The sequence below is a fragment of the Gopherus flavomarginatus genome, chromosome 12 (genome assembly GCF_025201925.1).
Source record: "Gopherus flavomarginatus isolate rGopFla2 chromosome 12, rGopFla2.mat.asm, whole genome shotgun sequence".
NCBI classification, from domain to species: domain Eukaryota; kingdom Metazoa; phylum Chordata; order Testudines; family Testudinidae; genus Gopherus; species Gopherus flavomarginatus.
In genome coordinates, this window is record NC_066628.1 from 25480323 (window position 1) to 25503660 (window position 23338).

The 23338-nt window shown below is 45.9% G+C and overlaps 1 protein-coding gene across 6 annotated transcripts in view; it reads left to right on the forward strand.

The window, feature by feature from the left end:
• LOC127032443 (zinc finger protein OZF-like) overlaps positions 1–23338 on the forward strand; it is a 605001-nt gene that overhangs the window by 567631 nt on the left and 14032 nt on the right. For 4 of the 6 annotated variants that reach the window (XM_050919707.1, XM_050919708.1, XM_050919709.1 and 1 more), the window contains exon 1: positions 13819–14095. The exons of the other annotated variants lie outside the window; for them this stretch is intronic. The gene's annotated coding sequence lies outside the window, so the exon portion shown is untranslated. Of the gene's footprint in view, positions 1–13818; positions 14096–23338 lie in introns of those variants that run through there. 6 annotated transcript variants of the gene reach the window in all.

Consider the following 23338-nt stretch of genomic DNA (forward strand, 5'->3'; position numbering starts at 1 on the left):
TGGAATTGTTACAAGAATCATGATCCTTAGGCAGTTTATGGCATTTATTTCTCATACAATTCTATGTTTCTTACCATCATGCAATCCTCACTTTCCTTTTCACAGTTGACAAGGTTGCAGTATATGCAGTAATCCTCCACCTTTTCTTAAAAATAAATATACTGCTATGAAATGATGAATACTTTACAACCAACAGTGAAAATGCAAATCTTGGTTTATTAATTAATGTCAATATTTTAATCTAGTCATTGGTTTGAACATATCTTTTTCTTTTTTGTGAGTCATATTTTCTCAATTTTTTACTTTACTGCACCTGTATATAAAAATACCAATTTCATTTAACTGGTCGATCAATAGCAATCATTCACCCCATTCAAATGTTTGTACTTAAAGATATCATAGAATCACAGAATATCAGGCTTTGAAGGGGCCTCAGGAGGTCATCTAGTCCAACCCCGCTACTCAAAGCAGGACCAATTTCCAACTAAATCATCCCAGCCAGGGCTTTGTTAAGCCTGACCTTAAAAACCTCTAAGGAAGGAGATTCTACCACCTCCCTAGGTAACCCATTCCAGTGCTTCACCACCCTCCTACTGAAAAAGTTTTTCCTAATACCCAACCTAAACCTCCCCCACTGCAACTTGAGACCATTACTCCTTGTTCTATCAGGTACCACTGAGAACAGTCTAGATCCATCCTCTTTGAAACCCCCTTTCAGGTAGTTGAAAGCAGCTATCAAATCCCACCTCATTCTTCTCTTCTGTAGATTAAACAATTCCAGTTCCCTCAGCCTCTGTTCATAAGTCATGTGTTCCAGTCCCCTAATCATTTTTGTTGCCCTCCGCTGGACTCTTTCCAATTTTTCCACATCCTTCTTTTCGTATGGGGCCCAAAACTGGACACAGTACTCCAGATGAGGCCTTACCAATGTCAAATAGAGGGGAATGATCACGTCCTTCGATCTGCTGGCAATGCCTTTACTTATACAGCCCAAAAGCTGTTAGCCTTCTTGGCAACAAGAGCACACTGTTGACTCATATCGAGCTCCTCGTCCACGTAATCCCTAGGTCATTTTCTGCAGAACTGCTGCCTAGCCACTCAGTCCCTAGTCTGTAACAGTGCGTAGGATTCTTCCATCTTAAGTGCAGGACTCTGCACTTGTCCTCGTTGAACCTCATCAGATTTCTTTTGGCCCAATCCTCTAATTTGTCTAGGTCCCTCTGTATCCTATCCCTACCCTCCAGCGTATCTACCGCTCCTCCCAGTTTAGTGTCCTCTGTAAACTTGCTGAGAGTGCAGTCCACACCATCCTCCAGATCAGTAATGAAGACATTGAACAAAACCGGCCCCAGGAATGACCCGTGGGGCACTCTGCTTGAAACCAGCTGCCAACTAGACATGGAGTAATTGATCACTACTCGTTGAGCCCGATGATCTAGCCAGCTTTCTATCCACCTTATAGTCCATTCATCCAGCCCATACTTCTTTAACTTGCTGGCAAGAATACTGTGGGAGACTGTATCAAAAGCTTTGCTAAAGTCAAGGAATAACACATCCACTGCTTTCCCCTCATCCACAGACCCAGTTATCTCCTCATAGAAGGCAATTAGGTTAGTCAGGCATGACTTGCCCTTGGTGAATCCATGCTGACTGTTCCTTATCACATTCCTCTCCTCTAAGTGTTTCAGAATTGATTCCTTGAGGATCTACTGCATGATTTTTCCAGTGACTGAGGTGAGGCTGGCTAGCCTGTAGTTCTCCGGATCCTCCTTCTTCCCTTTGTTAAAGATAGGCACTACATTAGCCTTTTTCCAATCAGCCAGGACCTCCCCTATCGCCATGAGTTTTCAAAGATAATGGCCAATGGCTCTGGAATCACATCTGCCAACTCCTTTAGCGCCCTTGGGTGCAGCACATCCGGCCCCATGGATTTGTGCTCATCAAGCTTTTCTAAATATTCCCGAACCACTTCTTTCTCCCCAGAGGGCTGGTCATCTCCTCTCCATGCTGTGCTGCCCAGTGCAGCAGTCTGGGAGCTGACCTTGTTCGTGAAGACAGAGGCAAAAAAAAGCATTGAGTACATTAGCTTTTTCCACATCCTCTGTCACTAGGTTGCCTCCCCCATTCAGTAAGGGGCCCACACTTTTCTTGACTTTCTTCTTGTTGCTAACATACCTGAAGAAACCCTTCTTGTTACTCTTAACATCTCTTGCTAGCTGCAACTCCATGTGCAATTTGGCCTTCCTGATTTCACTCCTGCATGCCTGAGCAATATTTTTATACTCCTCCCTGGTCATTTGTCCAATCTTCCACTTCTTGTAAGCTTTTTGTGTGTGTGTGTTTAAGACCAGCAAGGATTTCACTGTTAAGCCAAGCTGGTCGCCTGCCATATTTACTATTCTTTCTACACATCGGGATGTTTTTTTCCTGCAACCTCAATAAGGATTCTTTAAAATACACCCATCTCTCCTGGACTCCTTTGTTCTTCATGTTGTTCTCCCAGGGGATCCTGCCCATCTATTCCCTGAGAGAGTCAAATAATCAATTATTATTGATTCATAGTCTCCATTACAGAACCAAACCTGTGAGATATCCCACTTTAGGGGTATTAAGATAACTGTCTGCTACGTGACATAATTCCACTCTTCCCTGTTATCTTCACATGTGCCTAATGAGTCCACAGTACATGGTAGAAAGTAATTACCTGACTCCTCATTAGAAGAATTGCTATATGTCTTCTAAATGCAGTATTAGCCTCTTGTGTTGTTTCTTCAGTACTGATTCTTTGTGCTGCAAATACGTTTCTGCAAACTAACAACACTGATATTTAGAACAAACATCATAATTACCAGAGGTGAAAGTGGGCCGGTCCAGCATACCGGTAAGAACTGGCCGCCGGTACCGGCCTGTACATGGTTGACATTACACTTCCGCTGTGGCAGTGCTTTATGCTTTAATGTCGCTTCCCCCTTTATCCCAACCCCCCCTCCCCTGCATCAGTAGCCCTGCCATAGGGTCTGGCAACACGGTTGGATGCTACTGGCAGGGCCACCAACAATGGGAGAGCAAAAGGGGCCCTGGGTTCTGGCGATTTACAAGGGCTTGGGCTCCCGGCCACTGCAGCAGCAGCTGTCAGGAAGGGCTGGCTGATGGAATCTGGCCCCCCCTAGCACCGCACCTTCCACCAGAGATCCCATCCCTTCTGGGGGCCACAAGCCCACCCCAAACACCTTGGCAAGGACGCCGGTGCAGTACCCATTGGTAATCTCTGGCATTTACTTTCACCCTAGATAATTACACATACATAACAAATGATAATGGCAATTTGGTATTCAATATCTTTAAAATTAGTGGTCCGCAGTTGTGGCCATCACCTTGTCTGGGATGCTGAACAATTATACTATTCCAATCAGATGAGGATTTGCTAGTTAATCGTTTGATGAAGTTTCTGAAATTTTTAGAGAGTACATTAGCGGACTGCATAAATGAGCTTTGCTTTCCTTTTCTTTTCCCCTCTGGTTTCTGGACATAGATACAAATCCATTCTCTCTCTTTTTAATTAATGATCAAAATGACTTATTGCTCACATATAAACACACTTGCTTTGATATTATTGTCTCACTCTTACACAGTGTATCACCTGAGTTGCTGTGCCCCATGTTGATAATAACACATTCTTAATCATGCAACATGCTACTGTTTCGTGTCTACATTCTGTGAAGTCGTTCCCCGAAGTCAAATCACACAAGTTCACTCACAGTCCATTACTAAGCATATTCAGTACAAGTACAAGCTTTTTCCATTTTTATTTGTAGCTAACAGGAAGATATTAGTCTCACTATTGTTACATTCCCTTTAAAAAATGTTTCAATGGAACAGTTCATGTCCACTGTAAAAGTAAGTATATAATAAATTACCTCCAATTCCTCAGGCATGTTCTTTCATCTCATCTCATCTCATCACACAAGGGGTCAATTATTAACAGTGCCTTTTTTGTCCATCAAGGCTATCTGTAAGTGTAAATATATTTACAAATTATATTGGTATTGTGATTATTTCAAAAATTTTATAATGATTTATCAAAAATCATAATGCAATTAACATATTCTCATTTGTAATCTCTCAGTGTGACGGGTCTGGCACTGCAGGGCCCCTTTATGGTAAGGGAGGGTGGAGTGCCAGGGCCTTACCTCTCAAGTTTCCCAGTCTGCCTTCTTTAAGTGTGTCCCGATGGGGCCTAATAGCAGTTTCCCACGTGCTCGCCCCGAGTATCAGGGCAGTGTGGCCCAATGGCCAGAGTCCACACAACTCGCCCCGAGTATCAGGGGAGCGTGGCTCAATGGCCAGAGTCCATACAACTCGCCCCGAGTATCAGGGCAGTGTGGCCCAATGGCCAGAGTCCATCATTCCCCCTCTCAGGAGGGGAAGTGTGGCCTAATGGTTGGAGGAGCAGGGGGACCCAGGCCCACCCTCTCCACTGGGTCCTGATCTAGGGCTCTCCTATTGGCAGGGTTCCCTTTGCTGTTGGCTCGGTTGAGATCCACCACAACATGCCGAGCATCAGTGCTGCTTTAAAGCGGCTTGTCCCTATAGTTCCCCTGGGTCATTTCCTGGCCTCAACCTCGTATTCTCCACTCCGGGGGTTGGGGGAGGGGGTTTACCAGTCCGTTTCCTTCTGTCAGGTCCTCCATCTGGGACACAGGGTACGTGCCAGCTGGGCTAGCTCCTGGATCCTGGAGCGTGGGCTGTTCCTCCTCGGGAGCTGGCTATGTGCATCCGTCTCCTCTGGGTGGTCAGCCCCGACTGAGCAGTTTTGCAGACTTTTATACCTAGTCTCCAATTGGAGCATGCCCAGCAGGGCTTCCAGGGCAGGGCTTCCTCTGCCAGGAAGGAAGGGTTAACCCCCACAACGCCAGTGCGGGGACACTCTGCCCCATCACACTCAGTAACACGCAAGAGAAAAACATATTGTGAAATCATTAATCAATTCATTACAGAATGTATTCTTCTAAGTTACATTAACAACATAACTTGACAGTACTATTTTATTTTTAATATTCACATTCCACTTTCCTTTGCATGCACTGAACTCACTGAAAACCCGCAACACAGGAAATTGTATCACTGCTACCATAGTTGTGTTACAAATCTCTTATTTAATACCACATTTATTGCCCATAATCCAGAAGTACGATACAAAACACCTTACCACAAGAACCCAGTGACCTGGTGTGTGGTAAGGAAGCAATAATCTATCATTTTGAAGTAATTTACTCTGTATTTATTTAAAAAAAAATAGAAAAATTAGAAATTTCCAGTGAAGCAAACCATGAAATGTACATTATGCTGTATTTCCTAATTTCATTACATGTATGTGACAGGTTGGATCACAGAAACCCCCTTGGGAGCTGCCACCCGATGTGCCATGACTACTTCTATCTCTGTTTTCCCTGCCAGCTCAGGACTCCAGCACCCTGTCTTGCTGAGCCAGACACTCCCGTCTGCTCCAACAAAGACCCAGGGTCTGAATTACTTGCCCCAAATCTGCAGGTTTACCTGAAAACAGATCACAGAAGTGTGCTTGTCTTTAGTACTCAGATGCCCAACTCCGAATGGAGTCTAAACCCAAATAAATCCGTTTTACCCTGTATAAAGCTTATGCAGGGTAAACTCATAAATTGTTCGCCATCTACAACACTGATAGAGAGATATGCACAGTTGTTTGCTTCCCCAGGTATTAATACATACTCTGAGTTAATTAATAAGTAAAAAGTGATTTTATTAAATACAGAAAGTAGGATTTAAGTGGTTCCAAGTAGTAACAGACAGAACAAAGTAAGTCACCAAGCAAAACAAAATAAAATGCGCAAATCTGTGTCTAATCAAACTGAATACAGATAATCTCACACTCAGAGATGCTTCAGTACGTTTTTTTTCTCAGACTGGACACCTTCCAGGCCTGGGCACAATTCTTTCCCCTGGTACAGCTCATGTTCCAGCTCAGGTGGTAGCTAAGGGATTCTTCATGATGGCTCCTCTCTCTCTTTTTTCTGTTCCACCCCTTCATATATCTTTTGCATAAGGTGGGAACCCTTTATCCCTCTGGGTTTCCAACCCCCCTCACTGGAAAAGCACCAGGTTAAAGATGGATTCCAGTTCAGGTGACATGATCACATGTCACTGCAAGACTTCATTACCCACTTGCCAGCACACACACATGCAGGAAGACTCACAGGTAAAACAGAGCCATCTGCAGACAATGGTCCTGGTTAATGGGAGTCATCAAGATTCCAAACCACCATTAATGGCCCACACTTTGCATAATTACAATAGGCCCTCAGAGTTATATTTCATATTTCTAGCTTCAGATACAGGAATGATACATACATACAAATAGGATGACCACACTCAGTAGATTATAAGCTTTGTAATGATACCTTACAAGAGACCTTTTACATGAAGCATATTTCAGTTACATTATATTTGCTTATTATTACATTTTTATAAAACCATATAGACTGCACAATGTCACAATGTATTACTATTAGAGTACTCTTCCACATCAAACATAGCATTGTATTTGCTGTTTCACATTATGTTTAACTCACTGAATGAAATTGTGCTTTGCTCATGCTATGTATGAAAGTGTGTTAGCATTTACCGTCACTTTCCTTTGTGTAGCTCTGCCTGAGAGAATGACAGTGGAAACTACTGATGAGATGGCTTGTACCTGTTAACAGTCAACAAAGTTATTAATGCGTTAATAATTCTGGCACATCAAGAACATAATGAATTTAATATAGACAGACATGCAAGGGATCCTTAGTGTTACAAATCAGATATGTAAGAGAGTCCTGTAAAAACAAAAAGATTTGTAATCAATGTGCTCTGTCTTATTTAATATAAAAACTGACTAAGCTGTTCGCATACTTGTGTTCAATTAATGGACCCACTGAACTGTACAGCAAAACTAATGTGGCCCTCAGTCAAGTATTGTATGTCCAATATGCACCTCCAAATACATTTCAGTAAATGTTTGGCAGCAGTAAATACACTGAAATGTTGCAATTTCAGGTTTATGTTGATATTTCAAGGGTATTTTGACTTAAATATGTTGTGCCACATATTCATGATTGTTTACATATTGAATCAATGTATACTTTCATGTACCACCACAGTAAGTAGCCTACCTTTCCATCTGCTTTCTCGACCACACAGCTCAAATATGCATCAATAACCTACAACACATGATGAAAGAAAAGGCACAATTTCAATAATATTTGATTAATCAATCCCATTAACAAATACATGTTGAGTGGTACTTAAATGTACCTCATCACTTATCCAGCTTCTCGGTTTCAGGCAAAGAAATGAAGACCCATACAATTTTATGTTTCTCACTTTGGCCTTCTGTCTCTCTGTGTGTTTGCCAGTCATTACAAATTTGATTAGGAAAAATATTAACACATATTACATGCATGGTAATACAGTTTCCTTTTTCTCTGTTTTACTACTGTGAATGCTGCCACTTTGTACATGAAAACCTTTAACATAGTTCCATTTATGAAGTATGTTAATCTGTTTAAGAAAGGTGTGGTAACCAATTACCTTTCAGAATCCCTTGCTTGTCTTCCACCTCCTCCATAAGCATGTCATCAAAATGAGTGTTTCTGGTTCAGTGTCACCAACTGCAATTTCAGTTCTGATTTTTCCCTTTGATGTGCTTTCAGCAGCTAATGTTGGTGGCTCTTTAAATGGTTTTAAGTGTGCGATACTGTACATGGTTCCTAACCATTTCCCTGAGATGGTTTGTAATTTCACTCTTACCCTCAACAGTCGTAACTTTGTATGGTCCCCGATACCTAGATTCCAGTACTCTTCCTTTTCTTGTTCTCTTTCTAGCATTCAGTAACAGAATAGAGTCCCCAACATCAAATGTTATTTGACCATATTTAGAATTCTTTCTTTTAGCATAATATCTTTGTTGTTTTTCTTGTGCTTAGGGCCAGTGCAATGTCAGCATCATGTCTCGATTTCATATTGATGCTGTACTCTTTGCAGAAATCTTCCCTGAATGTATTTATATCTGAGATCTTTGTAAACAAATGGAGAAGGGGTTGTATTTGTAAAATGAAGACACACTGAATGCCATGTGTACATCATGAAAGGTGCTGGTAATAACATACACTTACCGTGTAATTCTCTGAGACTTCTTCTGGAAACACTGGATCAGCACAAAACATTAGTAGAAAGGGTGAAATTTTTGTTGTTGTGTGTACTTTAGTTGGCAAAGAAAACAAAATGGGGTCAAGTAATTAATCTCAATTTCTCCCATTGTCATCAACCATCTTTCGCAATGCTCTGTAACAAATGCTCATTGATTTGTTTGTTTAAAAAAAGAAAGTCACACGTACGGTCTTGACTGAAACAGATCAGACATAATCATAAAGGTGTAATACATAATGAAAAAGACTTTCCATGTAACACATTGCTTTTGAAGATTTTTTTTGAGTTGCATCTTCTTGCATAGCACACTCTACTTGCCATTAGTATTGTAATACTCCCACCCATTCACTTACCTTTTTATGGATTTATTAGAGTTTTCAGCCAAGCCATTGATTTGTGGGTGGTAAGGACTGGTGAAGCCACGTTCTATTCTCAGTCTTTCACAAATATACAGGTTAAACTGAAAGAAAATAAGTTACACCATAAACTTACATATAGACTTGTGTTAAGGAATGTTCCTTTGCGTATTTGCCACTACTTTTATGCGTAATTAGCAACAGGAATAGCCCATCTTTTCATATTTGTTTTGGAAACAAGTATTTGTGCGTTTCTTTGTTAGATATGAAGACACCGAAAAATAATTTTCTAGCAACACTGACAGTGACCAACAGCAGTTTATAAAAAAAAGTATGGTGATTGTTTGAGATAAATGGGTGACCTGACAGTAAGTTTGACTACATAGTATAAATAACCAGAAAAAAAAAACATTCATTACCTTATTATTGAATTCTAGACCAAGACCTGTCAGTATCCGCTGTGGGTGTCCGTGTCAAACAATCATTTTGTACATGCTCTTTGTCACCTCAGATGCTGACTTACTTCTAAGTGGAAAGACTTCCATCCATCTTGAAAGATAATCTATGGCTGTCAGTATATACTGGTATCCATCCTTTGTTACTGGTAATGGTCCTATTAAATCCATTCCCACCAATTCCCAGATTCAAGTGACCTACATATAAGGGTACTAGTTACAGTCATACTACACGCGTTTCTTACTAAATGTTCTCAATAAGCCCCTATGTCATAAGCAGAGTACACAATGTAATATAGTTACAACAGCCATGGAATCAGAATGTAAAACCCACTTTTAAATACAGAAGTGTAGCAGAGTGGCTACACTTCTCCTAAAATAGAAGGGGTTAAAAGCAGCACTGGAGAGGCCTGTGCCTGGAGATGGCTGGCTGGGGAAGCAGCTGCAGCTGGGCCACACCCCAGTCAGGCCACAGCTGGCCTGTATAAAAAAGCTGTGAGCCAGAGGCCAAACAGTCTCTCTCTGTGTTCGGAGAGAGAAAGGCCTGGCTGCAGGGAGCTTAGCTAAGTGCCTAGTGTGGAGCAGGGCTGGGGAAAGGCCAAGGGAGCTGGGGAGCTCCGGCCTAGGAAAGACCCAGGCTGCCATCCTAGGGTAAGACCAATGGGGCACTTGGGTTGCAGGAGGCAGCTCACGGGTAGGCAAGGCAGAGACAGCAGGTCTGAACTCCCTTGTCTGTGATGAGTGGCTTATCCTGCAGTCTGCCCCAGGGAGTGGGGCTAGATGGTGACTGGCAGTAGCCCAGACTGAGTTGAGGTGAGGTTAGTGGGTGGGGGTTCCCCTGGGTGGGGAGACCCAGAACCAGAGAGTGTGAGGGTATTGCCAGGGGGGCAGCAACCCAGAGGAAGGGACACTGGGGTCTGGGACAGACACAGGGGTCTAGCAGTAACAGATCACCGGCCAACAGGGGGCGCTCTGACGGCTGGAGAGCTAATTCCTGAGATGACCAGCAGAAGGTGCCACAGGGGTGAGTCTGCACTGCTACAAGAAAAGAGAGAAAGAAAGAAAAAACAAACAAACAAAAAGAAGTACAGGAATGGGTTATGGAAAACAATACAAGAGTAAAGCTGAAGAAATATCCCCAGCCAGTGCAAAGGCGCATTAAAGGTAATTGCTGCACTATGCTATGCCACTTGTATGCATTGGACTCGTTTCAAAATCAAAGCCTCATTGTATTGCAGAAATAACAATGGATAATGATAAACAAGAATGTGTCTGATTCCAAAATTCACCTTTATGCTTTTCAAGGTGGTATCCAGATTTAATTCCTTTTCCTCTTTCTGGCAAGTCAGACATTGTGCAACCTGTTTTTGATGGAACAATATGATGATATTAACATTTTGTTATGGAAATAGTATTGCAAGGGAACAGAGTTCACATTTGCACACCAAATATATTTTTGTTTCTTTTATACATTTTGAACGTCTATTTCTGTTGTAAATAGCATTCTTCAGGATTTAGTTTCATTACTTTACATATGCAATTGGCAATGTCTTTTGTCATCCCTGGCCAATAGTATTATGATGTCAGCATATTCCTCGTTTTGAATATTTCTAGATGTCCACCCAATAGACTGTCATGATACCTTTCAAAGAGTTGCAGGGCTTCTTTCATGGTATGCACAACGACAACCTTTTTCCCTTTTGCAAAATGGAACAATGTCCCTTGTGTTGATCATAGAAGATGGAGCACGGAGGATGCTCGGGGCCCTGGGCCAGAGCAATTGTTGGCCCCCCACCCTGTCCGCTAGCTGCACTACCTATGGCCCTATCCCTTTCGTCCTCTTTCCCGGGATCTCAGCCATGTTCCACCTAGGCTCCCCACCATTTTGCCTGCCCCACAACTCCTTTGCTCATTTCCCACCCACACAGCCCCAGGACTGGAGAAGCTCTGTCCCTGTGTCACAGCCCCAGGGCTGTACCAGGGAGTGAGAGCTCCTCCAGTCCCAGGGCTGCGGTGGGGGTTTGGATGCTGTGGGTCTTTAGGGGACCAGGAGCAGGGTGCTGTGGATTCTCCTGCCCCACCAGGCACTTCTGCTGGAGATGGGGTCTGGCATAGGGGCTTCCCCTGCTGCCCCATGGCTTCTGCCAGGGCTGGGGTGGGGGCAACATGTTGCACTTAAGCTATGACCGGTTATTTGCAAAGCCATTCATTAATTATAAGGCATATGCCTATCAAAGACATCTATTTACAGTATGGTTCATAATGCCTTGAGTACAAGGGGGGAATTTCAGTGTATAGTTAGAAATTATTGCTCATTGAACATATAGTGATTATTGTTGGTGCTTGCAGCAGACTGGATAACATACTTAAGAAATGAAGCAAAGTCATAGGGTTTTTTTGTAAAATTTATATTCATTTCTCATGTAACTGCACAATGTGTTTGTTGCACCACTGGCATAGATAGCAAAGGAGATTTTCTGGAAAATTTTTAATAAAACTAGAGATCCCAGTTTCGGTCCCATTGAAGGTAAGGTTAACACTCCAGATAATCCCAGTGTTGGGACATCAGGACCATCACTTACAGGCTGAAGTTTCCAGTGTAACGTATCAGTGTTATCTTAAAGTATTCCTTGCCTTCAAAGAAAAGTTGACAGCAAATTGACGCAGGTTCAGTCTGCCTGCTTTATTCATTCCTTCAGAATATGTGCTACTCCTTAGGTATGCCAAAACATTTGCAATTTTTTCCTCAAAAGATTTCCCTGAGAATTGTTTACAAGAGAAAACAGTTACTGAAGTGCAAACATGGCATATCAATCCATATAAGACTCAAAGTTGAGTTAGAAGGTATGAGATGTACATTGCAGATCTATAAGCAGAGTAAACCTAAATCAACAATGCATCATTCATAGGCCAGTCACAAGACAGACTTAAACAAATTGCAGGCATGTGCATAATTCTGAAGTATTTGTGGCTTGCAAATTATGGCTGTATTCGATCAACGCAGATAGTATGTTATCAGAGATAAGATCACCTACAAGATTGTAACCATGTATAGACATAGTAACTCAGGACAGTAAATGTAACAGCACAAAAATGTCAATTTAAAAAAAGAAAACACAAGCAGAGTTGCTTGAAGATAATGGGTTCTGAAAACAAACAATTACTATAATATTTAATAATATATGGAGATATATCTATATCATAGAACTGGAAGGGACCTTGCAAGGCCATTGAGTCCAGTGCCCTGCCTTCACTAGCAAGACAAAGTACTGTCCCTAACAGGGTTGCCCCCCATCCGTAAATGGCCCCCTTAAGGATTGAACTCACAATGCAGGCCAATGCTCAAACCACTGAGCTATCCCTCCTCACCATGGGAAAACATGGAAACATTCTACTTACTTACCATTATGTGTGGCTATGTCTAGAGTACCCGCCGTATCGGCAGGTTAAAATCGATTGCTCGGGGATCAATATATCGCATCTCATCTAGACACGATATATCGATCCCCGAGCACGCTTATATCGATTCCGGAACTCCACCAAGCCCAACGGAGTTGCGGAATCGACAGAGGGAGCCGTGGACATCGATCCTGCGCGGTGAGGACGAGTGAATAATCTGATCTTAGATATTCGACTTCACTGTCACTTTGGATCTTAAGGAATAGCTCAACTGCCAAATGTGATGTGCTGGCAAGACTCCTCAGCAGTTCGGGCTCCATTTCCCGCAGACCAAAATGGAACACAGATTGCGCTTCACAGAAACCGTGGAAAGATGGCACCAAATGTGGACGGAAACACAGAGATTGCTGGGATGTGAAGTGATACATCACGGGGCGTTCGGACAGGAACCAGAATGACCCACCCTCTTCCCACAACCCACGCGGCCAGAATGGGAAGAGGTGCTCTGTGGGATAGCTGCCCATAATACACCACTCCCAACACCGCTGCAAATGCTGCAAATGTGGCCACACTGCAGCGCTGGTAGTTGTCAGTGTGACCATACTGCAGCGCTTTCCCTACACAGCTGTATGAAGACAGGTTTAACTCCCAGCGCTGTACAGCTGCAAGTGTAGCCAAACCCTGAGAGGAGCCAATCTAGGAATTGGGCTGCCTGTGCCTTTAAGACCCCAGCCCCAGGAACCCGCCCTCTGCTCCAGGGCTGACATGCAGCCTCCTGTGAGGAGAACAAAAAAAGCCTCTGCACCCCCACCCCCAGGAGCAGCTCCAGGCACCAGCGTGAGAAGCAGGTGCCTGGGGCGGTAATTCGGTGGCAGTACGCCAAAGGTGTGCGGGACTGGTGGACCTCCCACAGATGTGCTGCCAAAAGCCGCCTGCCTCGGGTGGCAAAATACATAGAGCCGCCCCTGTCACCCCCTGCCCCCACATGCCTAGATTTGCGAGCACAGCAGGTGGCTCATCCCACGGGGTCACTGTTCCCCCTCCCTAAACGGGGGTTTTGTCTCCGCACAGGATCTGGCAGCATCTCCCCCCTGGACTTAACCCTGGCTACCATCCCTGATTTCCCCCCCTTCAGCCGCTACCTACAGGACCTTGATCCCCCCTGGCCAGTAAATGTCTGCCCCCTGCTCAGATCCTGACAGCCCCCTCCCCCCGCTGCGATTTGCCCCCTTAATCCTTTTAAACTCCTCCAAAGGGGAGGCAGCAAATTATAAGGCGCAGTAAGGGCAGAGAGCAGGCAGTGGCAACAGCGAAGGCTACTGGGCATGCGCAGTTCAGGTGAGCATGCTCAGTGCATCCAGCGTAGGGACTGGTCCGCGGGAGCTGTTTGTGCCGTGAGCTGCCCCAGGAAGTTAATCGCTCTCGCTGCAGTGACTGGGGCGCTGGGGGGAGCCCGCGCTCCTTGCAAGATCCCCGAGCCCCGGCGGCTGCTGCTGGGGACCCCGGAGCCCTGGCTGCAGCCGGGAGAGGGGAATCTCCAGCACTGACATTCCCGCTGCTCCCAGGAGCCTCTCCCAGTGCAGAGCCCCCAGCCTGGCCAGGACCCCCCTTCCCGGGCCCCAGCCCCTGCTCCCAGGGCGGGCACCGCTTGGAGGGAAGGTAAGAGACCTGCCCATCCCCCAGGGAGCGGTGCCCCGGTGCCACCCGGGCTGCAGGGGGAGGGTTTGGCCCAGGCTGCTCCCAGCGGAGCTGGCTGCGATTCCTGCCCTGTGCCCAGGGAAGCTGCCGCCAGCTCCCATTGTTTGCAGGGCGGGTGAAGCCAGCGCGCGGGGGGGGAGGGGGGCTGGGACAGAGACACGTGGGGGGCCAGAGGGGAGGGGCACCCGGAAGGGGCTGAAGATGGGCAGGGGGCTCTGAGTGCCAGAGTGCATTGAGGGGTGATGGTGAACAGACATGTGCGAGGGAGCAGGAGGGGGGAAACAGAGTTGCAGGGGGCGGGATGGGGATGTGGGGTCGCTGAAGGGAGGCTGAGGGAATACCCAGGGGGCATATCCTGCTCCCAATTTAGTCTTTTTGGTTTTTTAAGACAGTCTCATTATTTGTGGGTCTGACTCATGCATGTTAAATGTTTGGGGCTGACAGGACTAAAGAGGGCCCTGCTCTGATTTCTGTGCAGGATTCTGTGTTAAACCAGAGTAACTGCTAGCAGTAGCAGGCAACGAGTCCAGCTGGTATTTATTTTGATTGGTTCAGGTTTGGGTTCAGTTCCATTCAATCTGTTCAGTTTTATTTCTGGTTTTAGTCATCCAAAGAAACGAAAATAAAAGTTCAGATACCAGTTTAAATCCTATTTCAATCTTAGTGGAGGTAAATTCAAAAAAGAGAGCTGCAACTTAAAATATAAAATGTTTTGATTATTGGCTGTTTGTTTGTTTTTTAACTTTACCATTACTTGAGTTTTCCTAGTGCTTTTGTGTTGTGAAATGAACAAGATTTTTTTCAGGCACAATTTGTTTGAGCAACCTAAAATAACATCTTTGCTTGGCCATATTGGATCTCTGCAGTGAAAGGATACATCTGAGGCCTGGAAATTTTCTTTCAATGCTTACTTGTGTTAGTGGAACTGCCAGTACAATTTTTGCTAGTTGATTCAGCTTGGGCATGACATTTTTTAGCTGTTCCCAGTAGTCTGGTATGTTTTCTTTCTTATGGAGATGTGGCCCATCTGTGAATGAATCAGAAATTGACTCATTCCTATTTTAGGCTTTCCTTCGTCCAGATATTGCTTCCGTTTTAGAGATTTCAAAAGCTTTCAGAAGACATTCCAATTCATCTTTCAATTTCAGACGTGTCGGACATTCATTCTATGACATCTTTATTTCTGACTCAGACATTTCCATCTTCATCCATGTTATGGTGTAATGAAATTTTGCCTTGACTTTGCCCTCTGCTAACAGTGGGGTTTGATACCTAGGATCAAGATATACATACGAGAGAAACATACCTATCTGGGGTAGGGGTTGGGGTAGGAGTGGGGGATTGGAGGTGGGTATCAGACAGTGTCCTTGGGAGTGGGCCATGTGGACAGCTTCAGTGAGGAAGGGAGTTTGGAGCGTGAACGCTGCCTCAAGTGGAGCAACTGGAGAGAGAAGCTGCCCCAGGGGTTGGGGAGGGTGGGAGGTGGCCTATCTAAGGGGAGAAGGTTGGGGAGAGCTATTACCTTTGTCCTTGGGCTTGAAGAGTTCTTATGAAATTCAGGGCCCAGAGAGCATCCCACCTCTTCTCTCCCCAGGGTGGGCATCTCAGAGATGGTTTTTCTACCCCTGGGCCCTCCTTCTGCCTTCCATGTTGTGCCAGCAGCTCCCAAGCTTCCCCTCTCTCTAACTATGCTTATGGGATGCCCCCTTCTCTTCTCACTATCCTGGGGCTGGCCATTCTGGGAGCCATTGCCAGCCCATTGGCTAGTTTCTTTTCTACTCTTAAAATCAAAATAAGATCACTGTAGGTTTTTTTAAATATATTGAGCTTAAAAAATGCTGAATATCTATTTTAACTGGTAATAGTCCACACACACACACACACACGCTTCCTTTTTTTTTTTTTTTTTTGTTCAGTTCAGGTTCAGTCAGTAAAACAAAATTATGGTTCACTTTTGGTTCCAGTTCCAGTATGTAATACTGGCCTGGGGACAATGTCAGGGGGATCCCCCTGTGAGGGAGTGGGGCAGATTGACCTGGGAATGTTGTGTGGGAGTTTTACTGGGACTGTCTGCATTGGTGATGGGATATCAGGATGTGACTTCACTTGAGGGATGAAACCTGAGCATGTAACCTGAACCCAGGAGGGGGGGTTGGGGCCAGGTGACACCTTTGCCTGGGAAACTGGACAAAGGCTGGAGGAGAAGCTGAGGGGAGATTGGATGAGACTGCTGGAGGGGGTTTCAGTTGGGAGTTGACTGGGGAAACAGAAGGAGCCCCCAGGTTGGGGTCTAAGCTCCCTGCACCCCAGATGGACCTGACTGAGGGGGTCCTGTTGTCTGTACCTACAACTCTGATTTGGACTGTGATCCTGTCGTCTAATAAACCTTCTGTTTTACTGGCTGGGTGAGAGTCATGGTGAATGGCAGGAAGTGTGGTTATGCAGGGCCCTGACTGCCCCACAGTCCATGACAACTGGTTGTAGAGGTGGGATGTACTGCACCCTGTGGACGGCGCTTCCTGCAGAAAGTGACTGGGGAGCAGTAAAACAAAGGAGGAATGATGAGGACCAGGTGTGCTGAAGATTCAGAGAGGAGTGGTGTCATAACTTAGTCCCAGATTTGGACCTTAGCGTCCAAAATATGGGGGTTAGCATGAAAACCTCCAAGCTTAGTTACCAGCTTGGACCTGGTACTTGCTGCCACCACCCAAAAAATTAGAGTGTTTTGGGGCACTCTGGTCCCCCTGAAAAACCTTCCCTGGGGACCCCAAGGCCCAAATCCCTTGAGTCTCACAACAAAGGGAAATAATCCTTTTTCCCTTCCCCCCTCCAGGTGCTCCTGGAGAGATACACAGACACAAGCTCTGTGAATCCAAACAGAGTGACTCCCCCTCTCCGTTCCCAGTCCTGGAAACAAAAGCACTTTCCTCTTCACCCAGAGGAAATGCAAGATTAGGCTAGCAAATCCAACACACACAGATCTCCCCCTGATTTCTTCCTCCCACCAATTCCCTGGTGAGTACAGACTCAATTTCCCTGAAATTTCCCAGAAAAGAAAACTCCAACAGGTCTCAAAAAGAAAGCTTTATATAAAAAGAAAGAAAAAATACATACAAATGGTCTCTCTGTATTAAGGTGACAAAATACAGGGTCAATTGCTTAAAAGAATATTGAATAAACAGCCTTATTCAAAAAGAATACAAATCAAAGCACTCCAGCACTTATATTCATGCAAATACCAAAGAAAAGAAACCATATAACTTACTATCTGATCTCTTTGTCCTTACACTTAGAAACAGAAGATTAGAAAGCAGAAACTACTTCTCCAAAGCTCAGAGAAAGCAGGCAGACAGAAAACAAAGACCTCAGACACAAAATTCCCTCCACCCAAAGTTGAAAAAATCCGGTTTCCTGATTGGTCCTCTGGTCAGGTGCTTCAGGTGAAAGAGACATTAACCCTTAGCTATCTGTTTATGACAAGTGGTTTCGGGGGGCAGAGGAGCTACGCTTAGCCCCTGGAAGTGTTCGACCAGTGAGAAGGACTGTTGCAGTAATGGGATCCTCCTGGGGACTGTGGTGAGCAGAGTCGGGGCAGAGACATCTACGGCTTGACCCTGGGGGAGAGGTGGTGACCTGGAGAAGGGCTGGCACACTAGAGGTTTCTCCTGGAAACTGTGGGGAGTTGAGAGCACCCAGGCCTATGAGTGGCCAGCGGATGTATAACCATCTCTTTAAGAGGGACTTGGTTGAGCTGTGCAAGCAGTGGGGGCTGCACATTGGGAAGCTCAGCAAAGAATAGCTGATTGCCCAGCTGGAGGAGGAAGATCGCTTGGAGGAGCCAGTCCCTGTCTCTGAGTGAAGTGACCCGGCAGATGCAAAGCGGGGACCAGTGTCAGTCCCAGCTGGGAATGGTCAGACAGCTGGTGAGGACACCCCAGGACCTCTCCTACCTATAGCTAGGGGAGGTGCTGGGAGGAGCCCAGCAAATACTGAGGGCACTGTGTCCCTTGTGGCCGGCAGGGGATCCTCCCATCGGAGCTCCCCCTACCTGGAGCTGAGGTGGCTGGAATGGGAAAGGGAGATAAATCTGAAAGAGCTGAAATTGAGGCAGCAGGAACTGGTGGAGAAAGAGAAACAGAGACAGCATGAGCTGGAAGAGAAGGAGAAGCAGAGACAGCATGAGCTAGAGTTGGCAAGGCTGAGGATCAGCAAGTCCCCGGCTGCGGTGAGTGAGGGGGGGACCCAGGACTGCATGGAGCTTTGATAAGTGCATCCTGTCCCAGCGTAAGGAAGGGGGGGAGATAGATGACTTCCTGATTACCATCGAGAAGGCCTGCAAGCTGCACCAGGTTGACCTGTGTCATAAACAGATAGCTAAGGGTTAATGTCTCTTTCACCTGAAGCACCTGACCAGAGGACCAATCAGGAAACCGGATTTTTTCAACTTTGGGTGGAGGGAATTGAGTGTCTTTGTCTTTTGTCTGCCTGCCTGCTTTTCTCTGAGCTTTGGAGAAGTAGTTTCTACTTTCTAGTCTTCTGTTTCTAAGTGTAAGGACAAAGAGATCAGATAGTAAGTTATATGGTTTCTTTTCTTTGGTATTTGCATGAATATAAGTGCTGGAGTGCTTTGATTTGTATTCTTTTTGAATAAGGCTGTTTATTCAATATTCTTTTAAGCAATTGACCCTGTGTTGTATCATCTTAATACAGAGAGAACATTTGTATGCAATTTTCTTTCTTTTTATATAAAGCTTTCTTTTAAGACCTGTTGAAGTTTTTCTTTACTTCAGGGAAATTGAGTCTGTACTCACCAGGGAATTGGTGGGAGGAAGGAATCGGGGAGATCTGTGTGTTGGATTGCTAGCCTGATTTTGCATTCCCTCTGGGGGAATAGGAAAGTACTTTTTGTTTCCAGGATTGGGAACAGAGAGGGAGATTCACTCTGTTTGGATTCACAGAGCTTGTGTCTGTGTATCTCTCCAGGAGCACCTGGAGGGGGGAAGGGAAAAAGGATTATTTCCCTTTGTTGTAAGACTCAAGGGATTTGGGTCTTGGGGTCCCCAGGGAAGGTTTTTCAGGGGGACCAGAGTGCCCCAAAACACTCTAATTTTTTGGGTGGTGGCAGCAGGTACCAGGTCCAAGCTGGTAACTAAGCTTGGAAGTTTTCATGCTAACCCCCATATTTTGGACGCTAAGGTCCAAATCTGGGACTAAGGTTATAACATGAGTGGCAGCTGGTGGGATATAGACAGAATCCAGAAGCCAGTAGGAATATTATATTTTTCTTTTCTCTGCTAAGGGCTTTTTAGCAGAGAGAAACAGTTGGTTTTAAAAGGGAACCAAAGAGAATTTTTTTTTCTGCTCTCTCTGGCAGTTTGTGGCTTGCATGTTAAGCGAGAAGCCATTAAGAGACTGTTGAGGGTCTTTTGTCATGCAATAGCCCTCCCATTAGGAGGCAAGTACCAGCACTTATATGCATGCAAATAAAGTGGTTTTTCTGGTTTCCCTTCATTGAACATTAGCTAGAGAGAGAATAGGAAAAAAGCACTGTTGCTAGGCAGACTTCAGGAGGCAACAGAACCTGCAGTTCAGAAGATAAACACCGGAGGGCACCCCAACACAAGAAAACAGGAATCATGACTTCTAAGGCAAAAATTGAGGCCGAAGAGCAATTCAAAGAAGCTGAACACAGGCGACAACTGGAAATAAAACAAACAGAGATGGAAATAAGAGAGAGAGAAAGAGAGGCAGCACACAAAAGAAAACTAGAAGAAGAAGAGGTGGCCCACCGCCGAGAAATGGAAAAACAACAAAAAGAGAATGAAGAGAAGGAAAAACAGAGAAAACATGAACTGGAGTTGGCAAAAGCTGGGCTGCATGTGCCAGCCAACCCTAACAACCCGGCGCCCATTATTGCTCCACAGCACCGGAAATTTCCCACCTACAAGGCAGGTGATGACACCGAGGCCTTCTTGGAAAATTTTGAAAGAGCCTGTCTTGGGTACAGTGTTCCCGAAGACCAGTACATGGTAGAATTGAGGTCACAGCTCAGTGGACCTTTAGCAGAGGTGGCAGCTGAAATGCCTAAGCAGCAAATGAATGACTATAAACTTTTTCAAACCAAGGCCAGATACAGGATGGGGATAACCCCAGATCATGCCCGTCGGCGCTTCAGAACCCAAAAGTGGAAACCAGAGGTGTCATTTCCCAAACACGCCTACTACATTGCAAAAAACTATGAGGCCTGGATAACAGGAAACAACATTAAAACCTTGGAAGAACTAAACCTCCTCATACAAATGGAGCAGTTCTTGGATGGTGTTCCTGAAGACATCACACGGTACATACAAGATGGAAATCCCAAAGATATCGCTGAGGCGGGGGAGATTGGAGCCAAATGGATGGAACTGGTAGAAAGCAAGAAAGCTACTGTCAAGGGGAATGATTACCCCAGGGGGCACACAGACCATAAACCCTACAACCGAGGACAGCCAAAGACCCCACATAGCACCCAAGTAAAGCCACAGATACCCTACCCTTCAACCTCACCAGTCTCCAGTAACTCACCTCGGCCCAGTGACCCATCAGATGGAAGATGCTTTAAGTGTAATGAACTGGGACATATCAAGGCCAACTGTCCCAAGAACACCATGCGAGTGCAATTCATTACACCACCATCACACCAAAGATCCCCAGGCCCAGATGCCTCTCAAATACCCTTGGAGCGAAGGGAAAATTTGAGAGTGGGCGGAAAGAAGGTTACTGCGTGGAGAGACACGGGGGCACAAGTGTCAGCTATCCACCAATCCTTCGTTGACCCCAAATTCATCAACCCAAAGGCCAAAGTTACAATTTACCCCTTCATGTCACAAGCTGTAGACTTGCCTACAGCTCAACTGCCTGTCCAGTACAAAGGCTGGTCAGGAATGTGGACTTTTGCAGTCTATGACAATTATCCTATCCCCATGCTACTGGGGGAAGACTTGGCCAACCAGGTGAGGCGGGCCAAGAGAGTGGGAATGGTTACACGTAGCCAAACCAGGCAAGCTTCCAGACCCATTCCTGTTCCTGAGCCGTCCACAGAGGCCCCGTCTGTGTTACCAGAGACCCAGACAGAGGTAGTGGACCCGGATTCCATGCCTACCACTGAAACAGCCACAGCATCTCCAGTCCCAGGCCCGGAACTGGAACAGCAACCAGCACCAGCAAGTGCAACCACATCTTCAAACTCAAAGCCAGAGGGCGCCAGCGAGCCAGAACTGGCAGAAGCAACAGACAGCCATACCCAAAAGGCTCAGCCAGAGCCTGAAATACCCTCAGGTGCACCAGCGGAGAGCGGTTCACCAGTAACGGAAACAACCCCATCACCTACATCGCTTCCAGAGGGACCAAGCCCAAGTCCACAGTCTGAGGAAGAACTGGTGACCCCAGCCTCAAGGGAACAGTTCCAGACTGAGCAGGAAGCGGATGACAGCCTTCAGAAAGCTTGGGCGGCGGCACGGAGCACCCCACCGCCTCTCAGCTCTTCTAATCGATCCCGGTTTGTTATAGACCAAGGACTTTTATACAAGGAAATTCTTTCTGGTGGACACCGGGAAGAATGGCAGCCGCAAAAACAGTTGGTGGTTCCAACTAAGTACCGGGGGAAGCTCTTAAGCTTAGCCCATGATCATCCCAGTGGCCATGCTGGGGTGAACAGAACCAAGGACCGGTTGGGGAAGTCCTTCCACTGGGAGGGGATGGGCAAGGATGTTGCCAATTATGTCCGGTCTTGTGAGGTATGCCAAAGAGTGGGAAAGCCTCAAGACCAGGTCAAGGCCCCTCTCCAGCCACTCCCCATAATTGAGGTTCCATTTCAGCGAGTAGCTGTGGATATTCTGGGCCCTTTCCCAAAAAAGACGCCCAGAGGAAAGCAGTACGTACTGACTTTATTGGACTTTGCTACCCGATGGCCAGAAGCAGTCGCTCTAGGCAACACCAGGGCTAACACTGTGTGCCTGGCCTTAACAGACATCTTTGCCAGGGTAGGTTGGCCCTGCGACATCCTTACAGATTCAGGGTCTAATTTCCTGGCAGGGACCATGGAAAAACTGTGGGAAACTCATGGGGTAAATCACTTGGTTGCCACCCCATACCACCATCAAACCAATGGCCTGGTGGAAAGGTTCAATGGAACTTTGGGGGCCATGATACGAAAATTCATCAACGAATTCTCCAATAATTGGGACCTAGTGTTGCAGCAGTTGCTGTTTGCCTACAGGGCTGTACCACATCCCAGTTTAGGGTTTTCACCATTTGAACTTGTGTATGGTCACGAGGTTAAGGGGCCATTACAGTTGGTGAAGCAGCAATGGGAGGGGTTTACGCCTTCTCCAGGAACTAACATTCTGGACTTTGTAAGCAACCTACAAAGCACCCTCCGACACTCTTTAGCCCTTGCTAGAGAGAACCTAAAGGATGCTCAAGAAGAGCAAAAGGCCTGGTATGACAGACATGCCAGAGATCGGTCCTTCAAGGTAGGAGACCAGGTTATGGTCTTGAAGGCGCAACAGGCCCATAAGATGGAAGCATCATGGGAAGGGCCATTCACGGTCCAAGAGCGCCTGGGAGCTGTAAACTACCTCATAGCATTTCCCAATTCCTCCCTAAAGCCTAAAGTGTACCATGTTAATTCTCTCAAGCCTTTCTATTCCAGAGACTTACAGGTTTGTCAGTTTACAGTCCAGGGAGATGATGCTGAGTGGCCTGACGGTGTCTACTACGACGGGAAAAAAGACGGTGGCGTGGAAGAGGTGAACCTCTCAACCACCCTGGAACGTCTGCAGTGGCAACAAATCAAGGAGCTGTGCACTAGCTTCGCCCCATTGTTCTCAGCCACCCCAGGACGGACTGAACGGGCATACCACTCCATTGATACAGGTAATGCTCACCCAATCAGAACCCCACCCTACCGAGTGTCTCCTCATGCCCAAGCTGCTATAGAACGGGAGATCCAGAACATGCTACAGATGGGTATAATCCGCTCATCTACCAGTGCATGGGCATCTCCAGTGGTTCTGGTTCCCAAACCAGATGGGGAAATACGCTTTTGCGTGGACTACCGTAAGCTAAATGCTGTAACTCGTCCGGACAACTATCCAATGCCACGCACCGATGAGCTATTGGAGAAGTTGGGACGTGCCCAGTTCATCTCTACAATAGACT